General features: G+C 40.8%; 1 pseudogene; it reads left to right on the top strand.

Annotated features, from left to right (window-relative positions):
* Window positions 1-8,726: 8,726 nt before the first annotated feature.
* LOC148213794 (uncharacterized) lies at window positions 8,727-9,860 on the top strand (annotated as a pseudogene).
* The last annotated feature ends 10,027 nt before the right edge of the window (window positions 9,861-19,887 follow it).

Here is a 19,887-nt window from a genome sequence, read left to right as displayed (position 1 = left end):
AGGACAGGGCTCATTTCAACCCATTTCATCCAACTTCAAAAACCTGGAAAAGCAACAGGACAACATGCCAGAATTCAGCTATTCAGCACCCTTGTAATTGCCTCAAGCTGGAAACTTGTTCTTGTATGTGTCTGTTATCCATTTAGATGGAATTGTTGACTCATGCATTTGATACCATTTGATACCTGGAATCAAATGCTTTTGTTGAAAATAAATTGATTTAGAGAACCTTTGTCTGTTTTGTTTTGCTTTTTATAACTCCTCTATGAGAAAGATCTCTACAAGAACTTCAACTTTAGCCCTTGCACTGCTTCTGAGAATCCAGAATGCCTTCAGAGTTGAGTGCCTGATGAGAGGAGCAAGTTGTTTATTGCAGGATCTCGATTTTTCCTAGCATTTTCATCATCTAATTGATGGGGAAAGAATTATCTCCCAAGTCTAAAAGAGCCTGTTAGACTTTACTACAGAGCCTTCCTCTAAGCCCTCCTATTGTGCTAAAGAATCAGGTCTGCAGGTCAGTATGAAACATAATAAATGCCTTCAAGTGTACTAGCAGGAATCCATTACAGGGTCTAATAAGGTTTCGTGGACAGATATATACGCAAGAGAATGAGGCTGAGAAGACCTCAGGTAGCATAAAGAATCCATATACTCAAAGGTTGTACCAAATGTAACCCTGTAAAATGCTGGATCTTGGTTTGACATAAATTAGAAGATATGTATGTGTGTGTTGTGTGTCAGAGGAGCTGATGCTGTGTCCTATACAGGATTATAATCAACCAGCCTTGTCCTTTCTCAGGATAGCTCCATTCCATTCTTTACCTACCCTTATGGTGGTTCTTATTTTTCCAGAGAGAGAGAGAGAAAGACTTCTGAAAACCTTGAGGCTTCCCAAGTCCTGATCTTGTTGTGTCTGTACAATGCTGGTTTCTTACAAACAATGCAATTTAGAATGCATAGCTAATAATATATGAATTATACAAACACACAAACCCAAGTAAGAACTTGCCTGGATAAGTGGATGCTTCTAAGAAGTCAATGTAAATGCATTAGTATTGCAGTCTTCCTCTTTCCCAACAGTGTCTGTTATGTTCCATAATTTGTCCTGAATCTTCCACTGTTTTGTTTCAGCAGGTTATGACACTGGGGGAAAAAATTTTTTTTTTTCCCAGAGAGTGCAGAGTTTAATATACCTTTACCATGTTCTCCTTTGCTAACTTAAAAAACAAGACAAAACAAAGCAAAAAAGCAAAACTGAGAAGTCCAAAACATTGAAAGCAGTCTTCATAGAGGAGTTGCTTCAGCCCTTCAACACCCTTTTTGAGATGCAGGGGCAAGCATGCCAAGTATGACTGCACTATAGGTTTATAGAAAACATACAAATATGAGCATATTGAACATCTTCTGTAACTTTTCTACTCACATATACAGTAATGTATGTGTATTTACAGAACATGCATATAATTAGAGACATTATGTACATATTTTTGGTGCTGTTTTCCACACAAACACAGAACCCGCCTCCTAACACACACGGTTACTAGTTCTAAAGCCTTTGGAATATGTGCTATTTCTTTCTTTCTTTGTTTTCTAAAAGTAAACCACAAAAACATATCTGGCAAATAAGTATCTGCTCAGAATAATATTTTTAAGAAGCTCGTTGACTGTCGGCTCTGCCAACAGATCATTGTTATGAAAAGATAACGTTTCAGTGGCAGGAATTCTTATGTGTAAATTACTCAAAGGAATTCTGCCATTGTTCAAGATTTATTATTAAGCAGATCTCTCACACTTTATCTGCAAGAGCACTTCAATACTGTATTCTGGTTTTCTTGGAATAATTTGACATATAGCTCTAGGTAACAAAATAATGGGCTGGGCCAACTTGTTATCTGTTCCTACTGCTTCAGGATGACTTTTAGGTTTTCCTTCTTGCTTCTTCTCTACTAGTGGCATTTTATGAATAAATGAACACATTACACATGACAATGTATTCTTCCCAATTGAAAGGCATCACTGAGAATGAAGGACAACCATCACTAACCAGCAATACATTTTTTAAGGAAAATGCTATAATTACTAAAGAAAGTATACCACATATTAGGCTAAACTTTTTTAGAAGAATAAAACTTTGGAATGCTTTGGGTTCATAATTAGTTCTGTACTATAGTCATTTGGACTTTGAATTGTCATTGAATTGACATATAACACCTTTGCTCCATGAGCTGCATTGGATGCCAGTTTGCTTCTGGGTCCAATTCAAGGTGTTAGTTATCACCTTTAAAGCCCTACATGGCATGGGACCAGGGTACCCAGGGTTCATAATTAGTTCTGTACTATAGTCATTTGGACTTTGAATTGTCATTTGGGACAACAGTAAAAGCATGTATTTTCATGTATTATGCAATTCAGTATTAAACCATTTGCTCATTATTCTATGAAGGAAGAATCATGTTTATTTTTTTTTAAATCTTTGTGAAAACTAATGTTTTGGACTTTGAAATTCATTTTTGTTAAGTAATAAGAAAAATTAAGAAAATGATTTTGAGTTTAAAGTAGAAACTGTTGTAGAATATCAATATGTCTGATCATTATAGTCTGGGCTGCCATTATGATACTGGGGCCCAGTACTACATTTACATTCTATCTTCCCACTCCTAACATGGAGGCTGACTCCCATGGAACTCTGGGAGGAAAAATCAGACAATCAATTAATAATTAAGTCACAGGGTGCATGTCATTGCCAAAAAAACTGGGTATCTTGTAGACTGGGTAAATGTCTTCCCAATGATTGCTGTCACAATAAAAATAAGTGACAAGAGAATTAAGCAGAAACAAATGTCTGTGTATGCACATAATTAACCTAAAACGCCTCTCTTCCATTATTAATATCTCTAATGATCATGAAGCAACTCCCCCAAATTTAATGATTAAACCTAGCTACTTTTTCTCTCTGAGGACTGAGCTATAATGGTTCAGCTGGTAGATTATAGCAAGAAGCCACTCAGTTCACTATAGTACCATACAGTATAAAGAGACCACCATGTAAAGAAGACAATCTTTCTTCAAAAGTATTCCAAAGACGGTGCATCCTTTAAAAAATATATATACTAATAATCCAAAAAAGAAGAGGACTTCGCTCCATTAGTGATCTGCATGTGTTCTTATATTTTAATGTGAAATGCGCAATATTCTAATAGGGTCTTCTGAGTATGTATTATGTATATTTCAGGCATGTCTTGTTTATCTTTCTATGCATAATAGGTTGCTTTTTAATTTGCTTAGTGAAACTATGCCCCATATTCTTTACTTTTCTTACATTCTTAATGTCAGTTCCTTGCTTTGAAACAGTTTTCTTATTCTGTCCCTTCCTTCCTTTCTTTTTTTTTAAATTGTGATTTCTGGCATGCCATTCATAAGACAAGTGTGGCTATTAAGTGGAAACACTTCATGACTCTTACATTGAAATACTAGGATGTAGAATAGATTTACCTTTACTAGATTCATTTGAAATCCTGACTAGTTGATAAGATAAAACACTATCACTGACCTAATATGCTATTATAATATTGCACATTTTAAAGACATTTATTTGTGGTGGAATTATACCATTTCTTAAAATAAAAATTGTGTTTTGCCTATACCAAAAGCTTCTTTAGTGCAGCTGGATTTAAATTTCATAACTTTAAGTCTCGTGCTTACTTAACAGTTGAATTACAAGAAATATAAGATCTTGCAATGACAAAGCTATTATCATAATATACTCCTGGATCAGTAGCATTCACTAGGCCATACTGATAGTTTATAGAAACCTTTTAGCCAGTCTGCAGAAGTAATAAAATATCACTGTTTCAGACATGGAACCCAGTGACCAAGAAAGTATACTTTTGTTTACCAATTGAGGACAAACCACAGGGGATGCCTATCATTCTTGTTTACATGGTTGCTCGATCATCTGAAAAGCAGAATGTTAGACTACTTGCGCCTTTGATCTGAAGTAGGACTGTAAGTATATTTATAAAAACAGAACAGCCATACTTCTGTTTAAAAAAAAGAACATATGCAAGAGACAGGTTGTTGACATAATAATGTCACTTGAGACATTGGAATCATTTTCTCCCTATGGGTTTTTATTTCAATGTAGGAATTAAGAACTTGTATAGATGCATTAGATTCAAGGAAGTTTAACATTCTCATCTGATTTGTTTTCCTGCTGAAAATTGGCAGGAAATCAAGTTACCATTATTTGACAGTTTGTGACTCAGTTTTAGATATGTGATCTTGAGGGTACTACGTGGGTAGCAAAAAAGGTTTAAGAAATATGTAAGTTCACACATCTTAAAGTTGCTGAGGTTGAGAAACACTGCCTTAGCATAAGAAACAAATAAAAGAGAATGGACTCTGAACAGGTCTCAGTATTACTTAAAAGATGATGGCAACAGAGCCCCTGAGTTGCCATCATCTTCTAAGCGACACTGAGACCTGCACAGAGTCCATTCTCTTTCACATGTATCTTATGCCAAGGCAGTGTTTCTCAACCTCAGCAACTTTAAGATGTGTGGACTTCAACTCCCAGAATTCCCAAATCCTGTCCATTCCAAGCCTCAGCTGGTGGTATTCAGATCCATCATAACTATTCCTATTTCCAACTTTTTTTATATAGCCTCTTGTCATCCAACTCCTGTTCCTATTTCAAGATAAATGTTTGTGTGCCATCATACATGGTTACTCAACAACAGATGTTAGTCCCAGAACTTAAAAAAAAAAAACCTTCACATTTAGGAGGCAACCAAATGAGGGTTGTTGTTGTTTATCATAGAATCATAAAATTGGAAGAGGCCATTTAGGTAATTAAATCCAATCCCTTGCTTAGTGCTAAAGTCCAAATTAAAGCCTTCCTGATGGATGAACGGACAATTGACTTCATCAGACAATTGCCTCGACTGTCAAATTGTTCTTACTGCTGGGAAGTTTTTTCTAACATTCAGCTGGAATATGCCTATCTCATTTAAATCTATTACTCCATGCCTTGTATTCTAGAACAATAAAGAATAGGTCTTTACCTCCTTCTGTGTGATGTGGCTTTAAATATTTGAGGTGCTATCATATTTTCTCTCTGTCTTCTCTTCATCCATGTCATTCATACAAATATTGAAGACCCCAGAATTGATCTTTGTTGTACTACATTAATATCTCTTCCCAGAAACCATTGAGGGGTACTCTTGAGCATGATTGTTAAGCCACTTGCATGCTCACTTAATTGTCATGTCACCAGCCCATCCTTAACTCGCTTACTAATTAGAATGGCATGGAATACTTTGTCAAATGCTTTGCAGAAATCAAGAGATAGTATGTCTTAGCATTCCCACAAGGAAATTGCACAATCAAAAAACAAGATTACAGGTAGAATAGCAAGACTGGTTTTTGACAGATCCACACTTGCAAGTAATTACCACATTGTTTCCAAGATGCTTATATAATTATTTATGAACAGTTTCTTATGAATTATTCTAGTATGTTCTCAGATATCAGTATTGGATTGATAGACCTGTAGTTTCCTGGATCCTCTCTTTTTGAAGGTAGGGAACAATTGCTTTCCTCCAGTCATCTGGTAGTTTATCAGTTCTCCAGGGTTTTTCAGAGATAATACAAAAAGGTTAAGCCAGACCATCGGGTAGTTCCCTCAGTACACTAGGAGGACATTCATCTAGCCCTTGAGAGTTAAACTTGTTCTAAGTAAATATTGATTCTCTGGAAATGTGTGCATCAATGCCAGATTTCAATTCTACCTTTTCATCTTCTCATGATTTTCTGAAAGAACACATGTTAGGAAGACTGATCCAAAATAGGAGAATAGCCCTGACTTTTCTTTTTTAAACTGATGCCTTTTTCACTGAGTCACTAATTCTGGCCTCCTCCTTTTATTTTGAACATATCTAAAGCAGCCGTTGTTATTGTTCTTGACATCCTTCTCCCACTTCAGCTGATTCTGAACTTTAGGTTTTCTGATACCATATATACAGTTTCAGGCTCCCTGGATATACTTTCCCTGGTGACCTGATCCTCTTTCCATCTCCTATATGAGGCCTTTCTTGTTTTCAGAAATTAATAGCTGACTTTGTGGAGATGGGGCAATCTTCATGGGGGTAGTCTCCACATCTACTTTTCTTTTCCATCCTCATCAGGTATGATCTTCTCCCTGATTGGTTTCTGCCTAACTAGTTTGCAGTGTAGATGAAGCATAATAGATTGAAATTGAATTCTGACAAGTCTGAGAGGATTGGGAACATGCTCAATCATTCTTTCCTATGCCAGATGGAGGTACATTTTTGCTAAAGTGCCAGGTATACCATTTGGGGTGCTTCTAGACTTTACATGGCACCTAAGGCTTTCAAAGAAAAATCTTGAAACACGTTTTTATTCTTTGGTTTCTCTCCATTGTAGCTTGGACTATTTTGCTGCTGTATTTTAATTGCTGATGTTACATATCCTTTGTGTTTGTATTTTTGTTTCTTTAATTGTTTTGATGTTGTAACTTTGTGATGCTTGTTCATGATTTTAGACAGTTTTATGATATTTTCATAATTTTAAGGTTATTTCATCTTTGATACTGATTTTTTTTCCTAGTGTTAACTACTAAGGACTGGAAGTAGGCATTTAGGTATCTGTGTCTCCCACTCCTAATCTTTCTTTTCTCTCCTGTTTCTTTCCTCCTTTTCTTCTTCTTTTCCACAATATAATCCATGCAAGAGCAAAAGATGATAGTTGTATAGCTATAACTGATAGTTCCAGCAGCCTTGCAACTGGGAATATCCTAAATTTCTGGGCGTATTTCTAGAACAGACATTTCACCCATGTCTTTTGTTCTACCTAATTCAGAGATTATATCATTGCATTTGGAATAGTAATTTGATAGAACCAACTCCTTTTTCTACTTATTTTAGGCAAGAGTGACCTTGTCAGCACCAATTTTGTGTTCAGCGAAACCAACTTTATTGTGGAGTCCTTGGTACTCTCGGAGCTTGGTTGCTTTCTTGCAGACATTTCATTACCCACTTAGGTAACATCATCAGTGCTGGTGAGTGTGGGTTTTGCTCTCTGTTTATACGCAGCAGCTTGCCCTGCCAGTGTTGGTGGGGGCGTGGTTTTCTCTTAGTAGTTTCTTGATTAGGGTATTGTTTTAGGGTATTGTAACAAAGAGCAAACCCCACACTCACCAGCACTGATGATGTTACCTAAGTGGGCAATGAAACGTCTGCAAGCTAATGTCTGCAAGCTAACATCTGCAAGCTAACAACAAAGCTCAGAGAGCACCAAGGACTCCACAGTTCATCCTGAGTTACATATATTCTCTTCTATTGGAACCAACTTTATTATTTTCACTGCCACAAACAATAATTTGTTGAGAAAACCTGTGAGATTAGCAAATTCCTAAATATAAGCTGATAACTGATACAGCAAGGGTACTGCTAGGCTTTAACTCCCCAGTCATGTTGATTATTTTTAATCATGTTGATTAAACATTCAAAATGGTGGCAGGGAGTGGGTGCCTAGTGCGTAGCTCCCAGCCATAACCACGAATTTACCAGCTTTTGACCATAGCCAGTATGGGGGTGAGGAGAATGGGAGGTGGCGAATTTATAGGTGAATGTAGGGTGAATGGAGAGAACCCCCAGCATTAACTCTGTCCGATGAGGACCATCGTGGTGGGGAGGAGAGTTGCTGTGGCAGCAGCTGGGATGAGGACGCAGAAGACGCCAAGGATGGAGAGGAGAGGATGTGGGCAGTAGGGGCGAGTGTGGCAGCAGGTGGCGCTTGGGCCCAGGAGGATGACAGAGGCTGCGACAGTGGCAGGAGAGTGTTGGTGGCAGCTACTGGGGCCACGCCATCTGGGCCAAGAATGATGCCGGGGCTCGAGTGCAGTGACACCAGAGCCAAGTGTCAGTCCAGCTGAGCTGAGAACATTTGCAGAGCTGGGGCCCAAGCCCAACGCTGTTAGTTTTGGCGGTAGCAGTGCTGGTGGTGAGAGCACCAGCGACGGCAACGAGACGGCGGCAACGAGAGCACCAGAGGTGAGGCTGAGGGGGACCCGATGGCGACAGCGGACTGGAGGCCAGAGCCCAGAGACCCACAGTACCTGGACCCACAGAGACATTGGGACCTTGGGGGGTGTGGGTTCTAGCCCCTACGTGGCAAGGGGCTCTACCCCTAGAGAAGAGGCCGGTGGGACTCAAGCGGTTGTGGGATGTGTGGGTGAAATATATGTGGTTGTGCGATGAATGTGCTAGTCTCTGCCTGGGTGGGAGATGGGGAGAGGGTAGGAGTGGATGTAGCCCTCCTCTCACCAGGCAGTGAGAGAAGTTGGTGGAGAGAGGGAGCATGTTTGAGAAGGGGGAATTGGGGTGACTGAGCTCCTGTTGGCACTAAGAGCAGATAGCTGAAGTGCCACAGGGGCTCACTTCCCTGCCCCCCTTCTTTCCCCTCTTGCCTATATGGTTTATGGTGTGGTAGGCCCCTTAAGTAGGAGCCCAGGAGGGTGGGGGGAAGAGCACCTCAGGCGGTTCAGGGTGGGTATTCAGGTGGTGACAGACATGGAACGTTATGATGGGAGCCAGAGGGCAGGCTGTTTCAGGGGAAGATGCCCCCGATGTGTTATACTGGTGGCGTGTTCCAGCCCTTGGGGCTCAAGCCCAGACCCTGGTCAGCAGGCCTACAGAGGCCTGGGCTTTCGGCTGCTGCTGATGAATGCCAGGTCGGTCAATAATAAGGCCCCCCTTATTCACAGCCTTATTGGGGAGGAGCAGGCTGACCTGGCATGCATTACCAAGACCTGGCTAACAACAAAAGGGGGTGTTGCCCTTTCGGAACTATGTCCAGACGGGTTTAGGGCTTGGCACCAGCCGAGACCCTAGGGGAGGGGAGGGGGTGTGGCAGTGGTCATCCGGGAATCTCTGTTGGCCTTCAGGGGCTCTGCTTCACAAGTTGCTGGATGTGAGGCCCTGTCCCTAAAGTTGGGCACACGGGATCAGTTGGGGGTGTTGCTTTTGTACCAGTCTCTCTGCTGCATCGCAACCTCCCTGCCTGAGCTGCTGAAGTTCTTCTTGGGTTTGGCAGTGGAGTTCCCCAGGCTTATGGTCTTGGGGGACTTTAATCTGCCATCCCTGGGGTTGGTCTCAGAGGCAGCTCAGGAGTTCATGGCTACCATGGCAGCCTTGGGCCTATCCCAGGTCATCCGTGGCCCGACTCGGGACAGTGGTCACACTCCAGACATGGTTTTCTTGTCAGAGCAGTGGCAGCGTGATCTGGTGGAGGATTTCATATTATCCCTTCTGTCATGGTCAGACCACTCCCTGGTGGCCGTCAGATTCTCCTATACTGCCCACCTCTGCATGGAGGCAAGACCTATTTAAACGGTCTGTCCTCAGTGACTAATGGACCCACAACGGTTCCAAAGGGAGCTAGGGGTTGTTCCTGAGGCCTTGCTGCATGGTCCAGCAGAGGTCCTGGCCACAGCCTGGAATAAGGAGGTGGCTGGGGCCTTGGACAGGATTACACCTGTACAGCCTGTCTTGCCCCATCACCCCCAGCACTCCCCGTGGTTTACGGAGGAGTTAAGGGAGCTGAAAAGGGCTAAGAGATGCCTAGAGTGCTGCTGGTGGAAAAATAAAGACAAGTCTGACTGAACATGGGTTAGAGCCGCTATTAAGGCCTACCTAGTGGCAATAAGGGCAGCGAAATATCAGTATTTCTCCGCTCTTATGGCATCCTCAGAATGTCGCCCAGTAGCCCTGTTCAGGGTCACTCTGTCCCTTCTGGGTAGGGAGGGCTCAGAGGACTATTTACAGGGCCATGCAGAGTAATTTGCAGAACACCTGATGGACAAAATCACTCAGATCCATTCTCAGTTGGAGGCCAAGCATGAGGCAGGTCCAGCGGAGTTGCCCGGGGAATGTTCTTACCCAGTTATCTAGGAATAGATTGACCCTGTTGGCCCTGAGGAAGTGGACAGGGTCCTTGGGGCTGTTAGTGCAGCTACCTCTATTCTAGATCCTTGTCCCTCCTGGTTAGTTAAAGCCACCAAGGAGGTGACTTTAGGGTGGATACTGGTGGTGGTCAATTCATCCTTGCAGGAGGGGGTGTTCCCGAAGCCTTTAAAGGAGGCTTTGGTCTGCCCCTCCTCAAGAAACCATCGCTAGATCCCACCCTTCTAGACAATTTTTGTCCAGTCTCCCACCTTCCCTTTCTAGGAAAGGTGGTGGAAAAGGTGATTGTGCGGCAGCTTCAGAGGATCCTGGAGGAAACAGATTATCTGGACCCCTATCAGTCAGGTTTCAGGCCCGGTTATGGGACAGAAACAGCATTGGTTGCGCTTTTGGGTGATCTCTGGCAAGAGCAGGATGAGGGTAATGCTCTTCTTGACCTCTTGGCAGCTTTCAATACCATCAACCATGGTATCCTTTTGGGTTGGCTGCAGGAGTTGGGGCTGGGTGGCACAGTGCTGTGCTGGTTCATCTCCTTTCTCCAAAGCCAAACCCAATCAGTGTTGATAGGAGTGAGAGGTCCAACCCACAGCCCCTAACCTGTGGGGTGCCTCAGGGTTCGGTGTTTTCGCCACTCCTATTTAACATCTACATGAAACCGTTGGGTGAGATCATCCAGCACCTTGGGATGAGGTATCATCAGTATGCTGATGACACCCAATTATACATCTCCATCCCGGGTAACCTAAGTGATGCTATGACTACCCTCTCGCGGTACCTGGAAGCTGTGGGGGCCTGGATGGAGGCCAACAAGCTTCAACTGAACCCTGGTAAGATGGAGTGGCTGTGGGTATGGGGAGCCTCAAGAACCAGTTTATCATCTTTGGTTCTTGATGGGGTTGCACTACCTCAGACAGACCCGGTGCGTAATCTGAGGATCCTCCTGGACTCACGACTCCTGTTCGAAGAGCAGGTGGCAGTCGTGGCTAGGAGGGCCTTTGTGCAACTTTGTATTGTGCAGCAGTTACACCCCTTCCTCAATCAGAAGGCCCTTCGCATGGTCACTCATGCCCTGGTCACCTCCCAGTTGGATTACTACAACATGCTCTACATGGGGCTACCCTTGAAGAATATCCAGAAGCTAGAGCTGGGGCAGAATGCAGCGGCGTGGACACTTCTGAATGCCCCTAGGAGGGTACATATAACACCACTGTTACGTGAGCTACATTGGTTGCCAGTTTGCTTCTGGGTCCAATTCAAGGTGTTGGTCATGACCTTTAAAGCCCTTCATGGCACAGGACCAGGTTATCTGAGGAGCTGTCTCACCCCGTTATCTCAGCCCGCCCCACTCGGTCTGGCAGAAGGGGCATGTTGCAGACCCCACCAGCCAAGGAATTTTGACTGGTGGGATCTAGGAAGAGGGGCTTTTCTGCTGTGGTCCCCGCTCTATGGAACAATCTACCTCCCAAGGTGCGGTGTGCCCCCACTCTCATGGCCCTTAGGAAAAGTGTGAAATCCTGGCTATGCCAGAAGGCCTGGGGGCTGGATGGGGGCTCACATCAGTGGAAGTGGCTTGTGGGGTAATTGATTTTACCCCCCCCCTCCCATCATCTTGAATGTCTTTAGTATTTATGTATAGGGTTTGTTTTTATAGTGGATTTTTATGGATTGAGTAATTTAATTATTTATGGGGTATTTTGTTTCTGGGCTTTTGATTTTTAATTGTGAGCCACCCAGAGTCATCCATTGGGGGAGATGGGGGGCATACAAATTTAATAATAAATAAAAAATAAAAAAATAAAAAATAAAAAAAAATAAAAAAATAAATTATCCTAGTCCTTTCCCTACTGTTCACATTCACAATGATCCTGCCCCTCTTCTTTTATTTACTTCTCAGGACTAATTAAGTATCAACATAGGCCATAGGGGGACCTATTGTCAGCCCTTCAAGGTAGGCTAGGTCAAAAACAGGCACAGGAGGGATTCCAAGAATGTTCTTTATTGTAGTCAGACAGAATAATAGAATCTTGCAAGTCTGTGCAAATTTCTCTCTGTCCTAAAATCAAGGCAGGGTTGTTTTGAATATCTTTCTTATGGTCTCAGGACTGTGTAATATTTTCTGTATGTTCTCCTTAATAGCTTGCTTCTACCTTCCCTATCCCTAAGGTTATCCCTGCATTCCTTTATTCTTATAGAATGTAGGTTAACTTTGGTTCTAAATTCAATATTCCTGAGACTGGCAACATAAGATGAGGCAATTAGCTTCTTCCTTTTCTTCTAAAGTATATCCTCTAGACTGGGATGACTACTCTGAGGAGATTCTAAGCATTCAGTTTGGCTTTGGAAGAAAGAAGCTTTTCCAGAAGGATTGGAAAGAAGAGTCAAGTAATTTGCTGATTAAAGACTTAATTTTGACATTCTGGCCTCTGTTGTGACCAGAGGATGTTACCTTCTAGAGTCAACAATGTGAATAAAACTCAAGAAATTATGAGCCATAATTATGAGTATCAAGTACCTTTCATTTGATTTTCCTCCCACACATATCCCTTAGGTGTACTGCAGATGCTGAGAAACAGTGGATTTTTGTTTAAAGCCAGTGAGCTTCTTGCTATAAAGCAATAGCAATCTATGTCTACAAGCCTGTCCAGTTACTGGGCCTGCTTACTTGCTCTAAGTATGTGAAAACATCTATTTAATAATATATGTATCTAGTTGTGTGCAGCTCACCAGGATCTCTTTTGTGGCACCCCAAACCCTCTCCCCAGACTGCACAGAACCACTAAAGGGGATCTTTTCTTAAAATGCATTTGAAAAGTTAGATATTTAAAGAACTCACTCATGTCAGCCTAACCAGGTAGATCAGACAGGAAACCTGACCACATAAGCTAATTCTATTTTATTGTAAATCTACATTAACAGAATCTTGCAAATTTGAAAGTACATTTCTCCCCCATCTCCTTTACAGCCCAAGAAACTAGGGAGGGTCTCTTCTGAGCCTCTTGCCCCACCCATTATCCAACTGCTGTCTCTTACCTGACTGTTCCCTAGGTGGTGTCTCTTCGCTCCATCTCCCAAGGTCTTTCCCACATACCATTACATCCATTCCTTAAAACTCCTCAATCCACCCACTAAGCCCTAGTCCACCCATTTTTCAAGTATTGCCCTTGATATGCTGAGCAAAGCCTAGTGAGACATTAAAAGAATAGAAGCTGTATGTGTAGTTCCCAGCTCCCAGTTTCCCCTCTTTTGGTGGGGGGGGGGGGCAACCTCAGAAACATATTACTAAATTCAGAGGCAAGTCACTTGAATTTGATGGCACACTGCAATTTTTTGGTGGAGGGATTTGTTTGTTCTTAACAAAATAATAAATAAAATGAGTTAAATCTCCAATCAGTGAGCCTCCTGTGGTACACAGAAGTGATTGTACAGCCCTGGCTGAGACTTTGTGAATATAAGTGTAGAGAATTGGCAGTAGAACCTCTGCTTATAGCATCATAAGGTCACAGAAGAAGTGGGAAAGGTCAATTTTCAAAAAAAAAAATTTGTTACAGACTTTTCTGTCTCAACAAGGTTTATTGATAAGAAGCCAGCGGAATCTTGGAATAGTTTTAATAATTTACAGACTTTTGTCAGGTTTTCATATTTAGCAAGCCAAACTCTGTTTCATGCATTTCACCTAGAAACAATAGGTGAATTGTTTCATGCCAGGCATTTTCTTTGGAAAACCAGCTTTTGAAAAACTAGCTTTAAGACATCTCTATATTTATTGAAATCTATTTTATTATCTAGTTTTAAGTCTCTGTTGCAAGAAAAATCTAAAATGTTTGGGCTACTGTTATCTACGATCACTTTTTAAAAAATGATCAGCTGTTTTTCTGTTTTAAAATTATGTTATAAACAGAATAAAAATAGATGAGAGTAATGATGGACTTCAAGCTATGGTAGAAAAAGTTGCATCTGGCAGAGGAATTACTACTTGCCTGAAGATATATTTCATATCCATTAGAACTGGCATCTTCCAAGAATGTAATACTGTACTATGCGGTACAAACTGGTCTTGGTAGGAATCTTCTTTCAGTGGGTGGAAATGTCTCACAAACAGCTCAAAGTAACACTAATCAAGGGATACACATTCTAATGTCTGAAGCTTCTGCAGGCTTCCTGTGCAGAATTTCTGTCATATGTTTCTTCCAAATTTAATTAGGCAAATTTTATATCAAAAGAACCTACTGTTCATAGAAACATAGCTTAGCCAAGTAAGATGTAAGGTTCATAAATTTCACACCAAAGGTGTGACAGAAGACATGACAGAAGTAAAAATACATGATTGTATTACATCTTTAAAAAGAAATGTCTTTATATCTCCACATGAATAATATACATATTGCTTGTATCCTCCATATGAATAATTAACCCAGGAACCTTATCCATTCCATGAAACATAGATGGATATAAAATAGCATATATCTTTTATGGTTAACTGCAAAAAAAAGGACAATCTGAAATGTCAACTTTCAATAGACAGAATGTTTCCAAAAGATGTGCCTATATTGTTAGGAGGTACATTTTGTTTAATAGACAATTTCACAGAAAATGGGAATTCCTGAGCTGCAAAATAATAATAATAATAATAATAATAATAATAATAATGATGATGATGATGATGATGATGATGATGATGATGATGATGATGATACAAGTAGCTAGAAATAAGAGGAGTCAGTAGGAACATCAGAGGCTTTGTGCAAAGATCAAAGGCACAATGGAAGACACAGTTGCTGGTCAATGGCGATAGACTGGGAGAGGTTAACATCAAGAGAGGAATCTTTCAAGGAGACTCACTGTCACCACTACTGTTTGTCATTCCATTGATTCCTCTGTCAACAATACTGAACAAGTCAGGACATGGCTATCAAGCATCAAAAACATCTGCTAGGTTGTCCTGCCTCCTTTACATGGATGATCTGAAGCTCTATGGAAGAGCACCATCTGAAATGGAACTGCTGCTCAACACTGTCCAAATATACAGCCAAAATATTGCAGCGGAGTTTGAACTGGAGAAATGTGCCACCCTGACCATCAACAGGGGAAAAACAGTAAAAACTGAAGGAATCAAGATGCCCAATGGAAATAACATCAAGAGTCTGAATGAAGAAGATCACTACAAATACCTGGGCATCCTTCAGGCTGACAACATCAAGCACATTGAATCAAGAAGAAGATTAGTAGTGAATACATGAGAAGAGTGAAGAAGATCTTAAAGTCCAAACTCAGTGGAGGAAATACCATCAAGGCGATTAACACCTGGGCAATTCCAGTCATTAGATACAAAGCTGGAATAGTGGACTGGACTCAAGCTGAATTAAAATCCCTGGATAGGAAGACCAGAAAAATAATGACAATCAATCATGCCCTTCATCCCTGCAGTGATATTGATAGACTCTACTTACCAAGGAGCATAGGTGGGAGTGGAATGTTGGAAATACACCAGACAGTTGAAGAAGAAAAAAAGGGCATTGGAAGAATATCTGAAGGACAGTGAAGAAGATGTACTGAAGCTAGTACATCATGAAGGCATACTGAATACCAAAGAGTCCAAACTGGCCTCTAAGAAAGACTAAATGAAGAATAGAGAAGAGACATGACAAGGCAAAGTATTACATGGCCAGTACACCAAAAAAACTAGCAGGCAAAGCAGATATCAACAAGACCTGGCAATGGCGAAGGGCAGGAAAGTTGAAGAAAGAGACAGAGGGGCTAATTTCAGCTGCACAAGACCAAGCCTTAAGAATAAATGCATACAAAGCCAAAATAGAGACAGCAACAGACAGCAAATGCTGCCTCTACAAAGAAGCTGAAGAAACAGTGGACCACCTAGTCAGCTGCTGCAAGAAGATTGCACAGACTGACTACAAGCAATGGCATGACAAAGTAGCAACAATGATGCATTGGAATATCTGCAAGAAATATGCTGCATTTGCCTGCAAGCAAAAACTGGTGGAACCACAAAACAGACAAAGTAATAGAAAATGAAGAAGCTAAAGTGCTCTGGGACTTTAGAATTCAGACAGACAAGCACCTGTCACATAACACTCCAGATTTAACAATTGTTGATAAGAAAGACAAAAACGTCTGGATAGTGGACATTGCAATACCTGGAGACAGCAGAATAAAAGAGAAAGAACTGGAGAAAATCACAAAATACAAAGACCTGCAAATAGAACTAAAATGACTATGGCAAAAGAAAGCAAAGATAGTACCAATAGTAATAGGTGCCTTGGGTGCAATCCCAAAACATCTGGAGTATCACTTGAACACCATTGGCACTGACAAAATCAGTCAACTGCAAAAGGCAGCTTTACTTGGAACAGCTTACATCCTGTGACAATACCTTTAACACCATCAAACAACATCTGCCTATCCTAGGTCCTTGGGAAGGACTTGGTAGGAGAATAAAAATGCCAAATACAGTCTAAACATCTGGCTGACTGTGCAACCAACCATAATAACAACAGCAGCAATAACGGCGTGGGAGAACACAAGTGGAGCATATTTGAGCAACTATGAATACAATAGAAGCTTTTCAAACACTGATAGAAATAACCTTGTGTTTTTAGATGTATGGCCTTTGTCTCATTAGGTATACCTTTAGCTGTGATAAACATGCACTTAAATGAATATCATTTCTGTACAATTATGGCAGAATCATACATAATACACTAAGTTCCCCTGGCAGCATATGTGTTAGTCATGCATATTTCATGAGCCATTTTATTCCCAGAGTCAGCTTTAAATAGACCTCAGTCCAATGGCTTTGGTATGTAGGAAATAAAGGTCTTGTCCATAAAAAGATCCCACGGCAATTGTAGTCACTCTGCACTTTATCAAGAAGTTTAACACAATGACCCTGCTTGTGATATTAGTCCAGTACCAGTATTAATTTTCCTCTTAATATATATGTAATTGCTCCTGTTATTTATCAGTGGAAAAGGAAGGAAGGAAGGAAGGAAGGAAGGAAGGAAGGAAGGAAGGAAGGAAGGAAGGAAGGAAGGAAGGAAGGAAGGAAGGAAGGAAGGAAGGAAGGAAGGAAGGAAGACTTTCTAAGGCCGTTTTGCTTGAATGCAAATACCTTGACTGATAATGAGCAATGTTAGGGCAAGCATCCCTAAGGAAAATACTTTCAGTTACATAATAAGGGAGCACAAATCCACACATACTCCCATATCAAGCATTTTGAGGAGTAGACTGCAAAAAGTATATATCATGGGCCATGGAGCATGATTTAAGCAAACCAACATCTGTTATTACAATCTGATTGCTTTTCCTGCTGTGTGTACATTGGGAGGAAATAAAGTCATGCATTAGTATTAAGAATAAAGGAAGGTTGCAACCACAGAGAAATCCAAAACAGTTCCACCGTCTCAATAAAAGCAATGTGATCATACAAGACCATGCAATCTGGCTAAACAAATTAAGTGCAACATAACAACACTTTAAATATGACGAGATTCTGTTAGTAGAAAGCACTTCTGATTAGGAAAATGCACAAAAACTGTATGGTGGTTATCATGCATGAGGTCCATCCATTCCACTGTGCGTCCATGCAGTAGGTATTATAGTCAGCAAGTTCTTGTGTTTGCATGATACCAAGCAAAAATGTGGGCCATTATCGTTCCTGAAATACTTTGCACAATAAGAAATGTATAATGTTTAGAATGGCCATAGCTCCTTACGAAGTGAGCGGAAGAAGTCAGGCAGCATTTAGGAATGCAGCTCAGTGGAGTTCTAAGGAAGCATTGCATCCTTAAGGACATAAAATATGGGATCACTTCAAATATGTTTAATCTGGCATTTAAATAAAGAACTAGAAGCAAGCCTGAGATATCCAAATCACATTTCAGTTAATGGGGGATTTCTTCTTAGGGCAAAAAGCAATTTAGAAATTAGGATTTTGCTTGCTACAAAAGAGATAGAGGTTAAATCCCCCTTCTGAACAATACACACACAGACATAGACACTATATTTCTGATAATTATTCAATTACCCATTTCCAATGTCAAGCTATTTTCATTTTTTAAACTTGCACATTAAATGCAAATACACAATTCTTTGGCTTGCAATTTTGCTATAATGTATTTCTCTCTTTCTCTCTCTCTCCCTCCCTCTCTCTCTCTCACACACACACATATACACAGAGAGAGACATATATTCTACTGACTTCAATATGTGCTCCTAACAATGTAGTGTTAGGTTCAAGGCAATCCTTCCTTACCATGATAAATGACATTATTGTCATCCCCAGCAACTTGGCTGACATGTTCTATTGGATCTGAAATTCATTTTCCAAACTACTAATCCCAGAAAACGTAGAATTAGACTCTGAAGAAAAAAGCTTTTTATGTGGATATTGCTCTGAGATTCTGATAGCATGTTTGATGCCATCTGGATGTGGGCTTTCTTTAAAAAAAGAAAAAAGAAAAAAAAAGAACAGATTTTTATTCAAGCCATTTCCCTTGAAGAAAGCTTGTGTTCTTCCTGATGTACTAAATTAATATTTATGTTGCTAAAATATCAGAGCAGCCATGGAGAAAAAAATATATTAATATAAAAGGTTATAATTATCTTTTTAAAAATGTGGCAGCAATTGAAATGTAAATCTTAGCGCATGGGGAGACATACTTGTTTGGATGGTGCCTCAGGCCCCCCGCCTGGCTGCCACAGCTGCAATTGATCATTTCAAATCAAAGGAAACTGGAGATGCCTCTGGTGGCTGAACTGGGAGGACAGGAAGAGGGAAAGCCGAGAAGGATGTGCTGTTTGGCTGAACCCTTATCAAAAAACGAGCTGGAATGTGTTTCAAATCTTCCCTCTGTTGAATTTGCAGCCCTTCAAAGCATTGCCATAGTAAATAAAGTTTTCAAAACACATAGACTCTAAAAGGCATGCTGGAAATTCCCAGAGCATTTTCTCTCTCCTTCCCTGTCCCCACTTTTCCTGGTTAGTGCTTATCATGAAAAGTGAACAAAGGGATTGAAGGACAGGGATATTCCACGCACCCTCAGATCTGGGTTTTGTGGGGTCCTTTTTAAATACTGGAACAACGCACTCCACCCCCGGTCGTACACACAGACATTTATTGCTATGGAAGGAGAAGGAAGATAAGAAGGGAACAACTGAGTAATCTAGGTTGTTACCTTTCTATCTTCTTCTCCTCTCACAACAAGGAACGTGTGAGGTTTGTGGAATCGATTGCAAGGGTGAAACAAGTGAGGCTTTTGAAATCAACACTCTTAAGTTCAGAAACATGAAATATGGAAACACTGGCACTGAAGGCAAGGCTCAAGACCTATTAAATTCCGTTTGGCATTCATGAAAAAAAAAATTAATCACAGATGCTCACCCGAAAACTAATCCATTAATCTGGCTCTTTCTCTTATAAACACTGTGTTTTTAAAAGCCTCCCCCCATCCCTCTCGTTTCTCAATTAATTTAGTCATCCATTTCAGTTTCATGTATTTATCATGTAAATGTTACTTATTTGCAACAGAAAAGCTCAGGACTCAATGAAATAAATAGTTATTTCATTAAAATGGATACAAAAACCCCTGTGATTAGGGTAATTAATCTGCACAGTAAAAGCAATCTTCCCAGTTTAGATCATTAATATTGATGGTGTTCAATTTTTTTGTTCTCTGTAACATTCCTTGAAATGCACTCAAAGAGCAAAAAGCCCCTGAATGGAGGTGTCAAGGAACACCTGGTTATCTCCTTTTTCATCTGGGCAGAAGTCCTAAGAGAAGCCTTTGATACAGATAGCCCCATCTTAAACTGGGTTACTTGAATCAGGCTGGATTGTGTGGTTGTCACGAGCGTGACTGATTTATCTATGCTGCTCTTGCTTCCTTTG

Source organism: Python bivittatus, unplaced genomic scaffold (assembly GCF_059951505.1).
Source record: "Python bivittatus isolate LINGU-HERP-01145 unplaced genomic scaffold, Pbiv_v1 ctg000850_np1212, whole genome shotgun sequence".
In the NCBI taxonomy this organism is placed as follows: domain Eukaryota; kingdom Metazoa; phylum Chordata; class Lepidosauria; order Squamata; family Pythonidae; genus Python; species Python bivittatus.
This window is presented reverse-complemented; position numbering and strand designations above follow the sequence as displayed.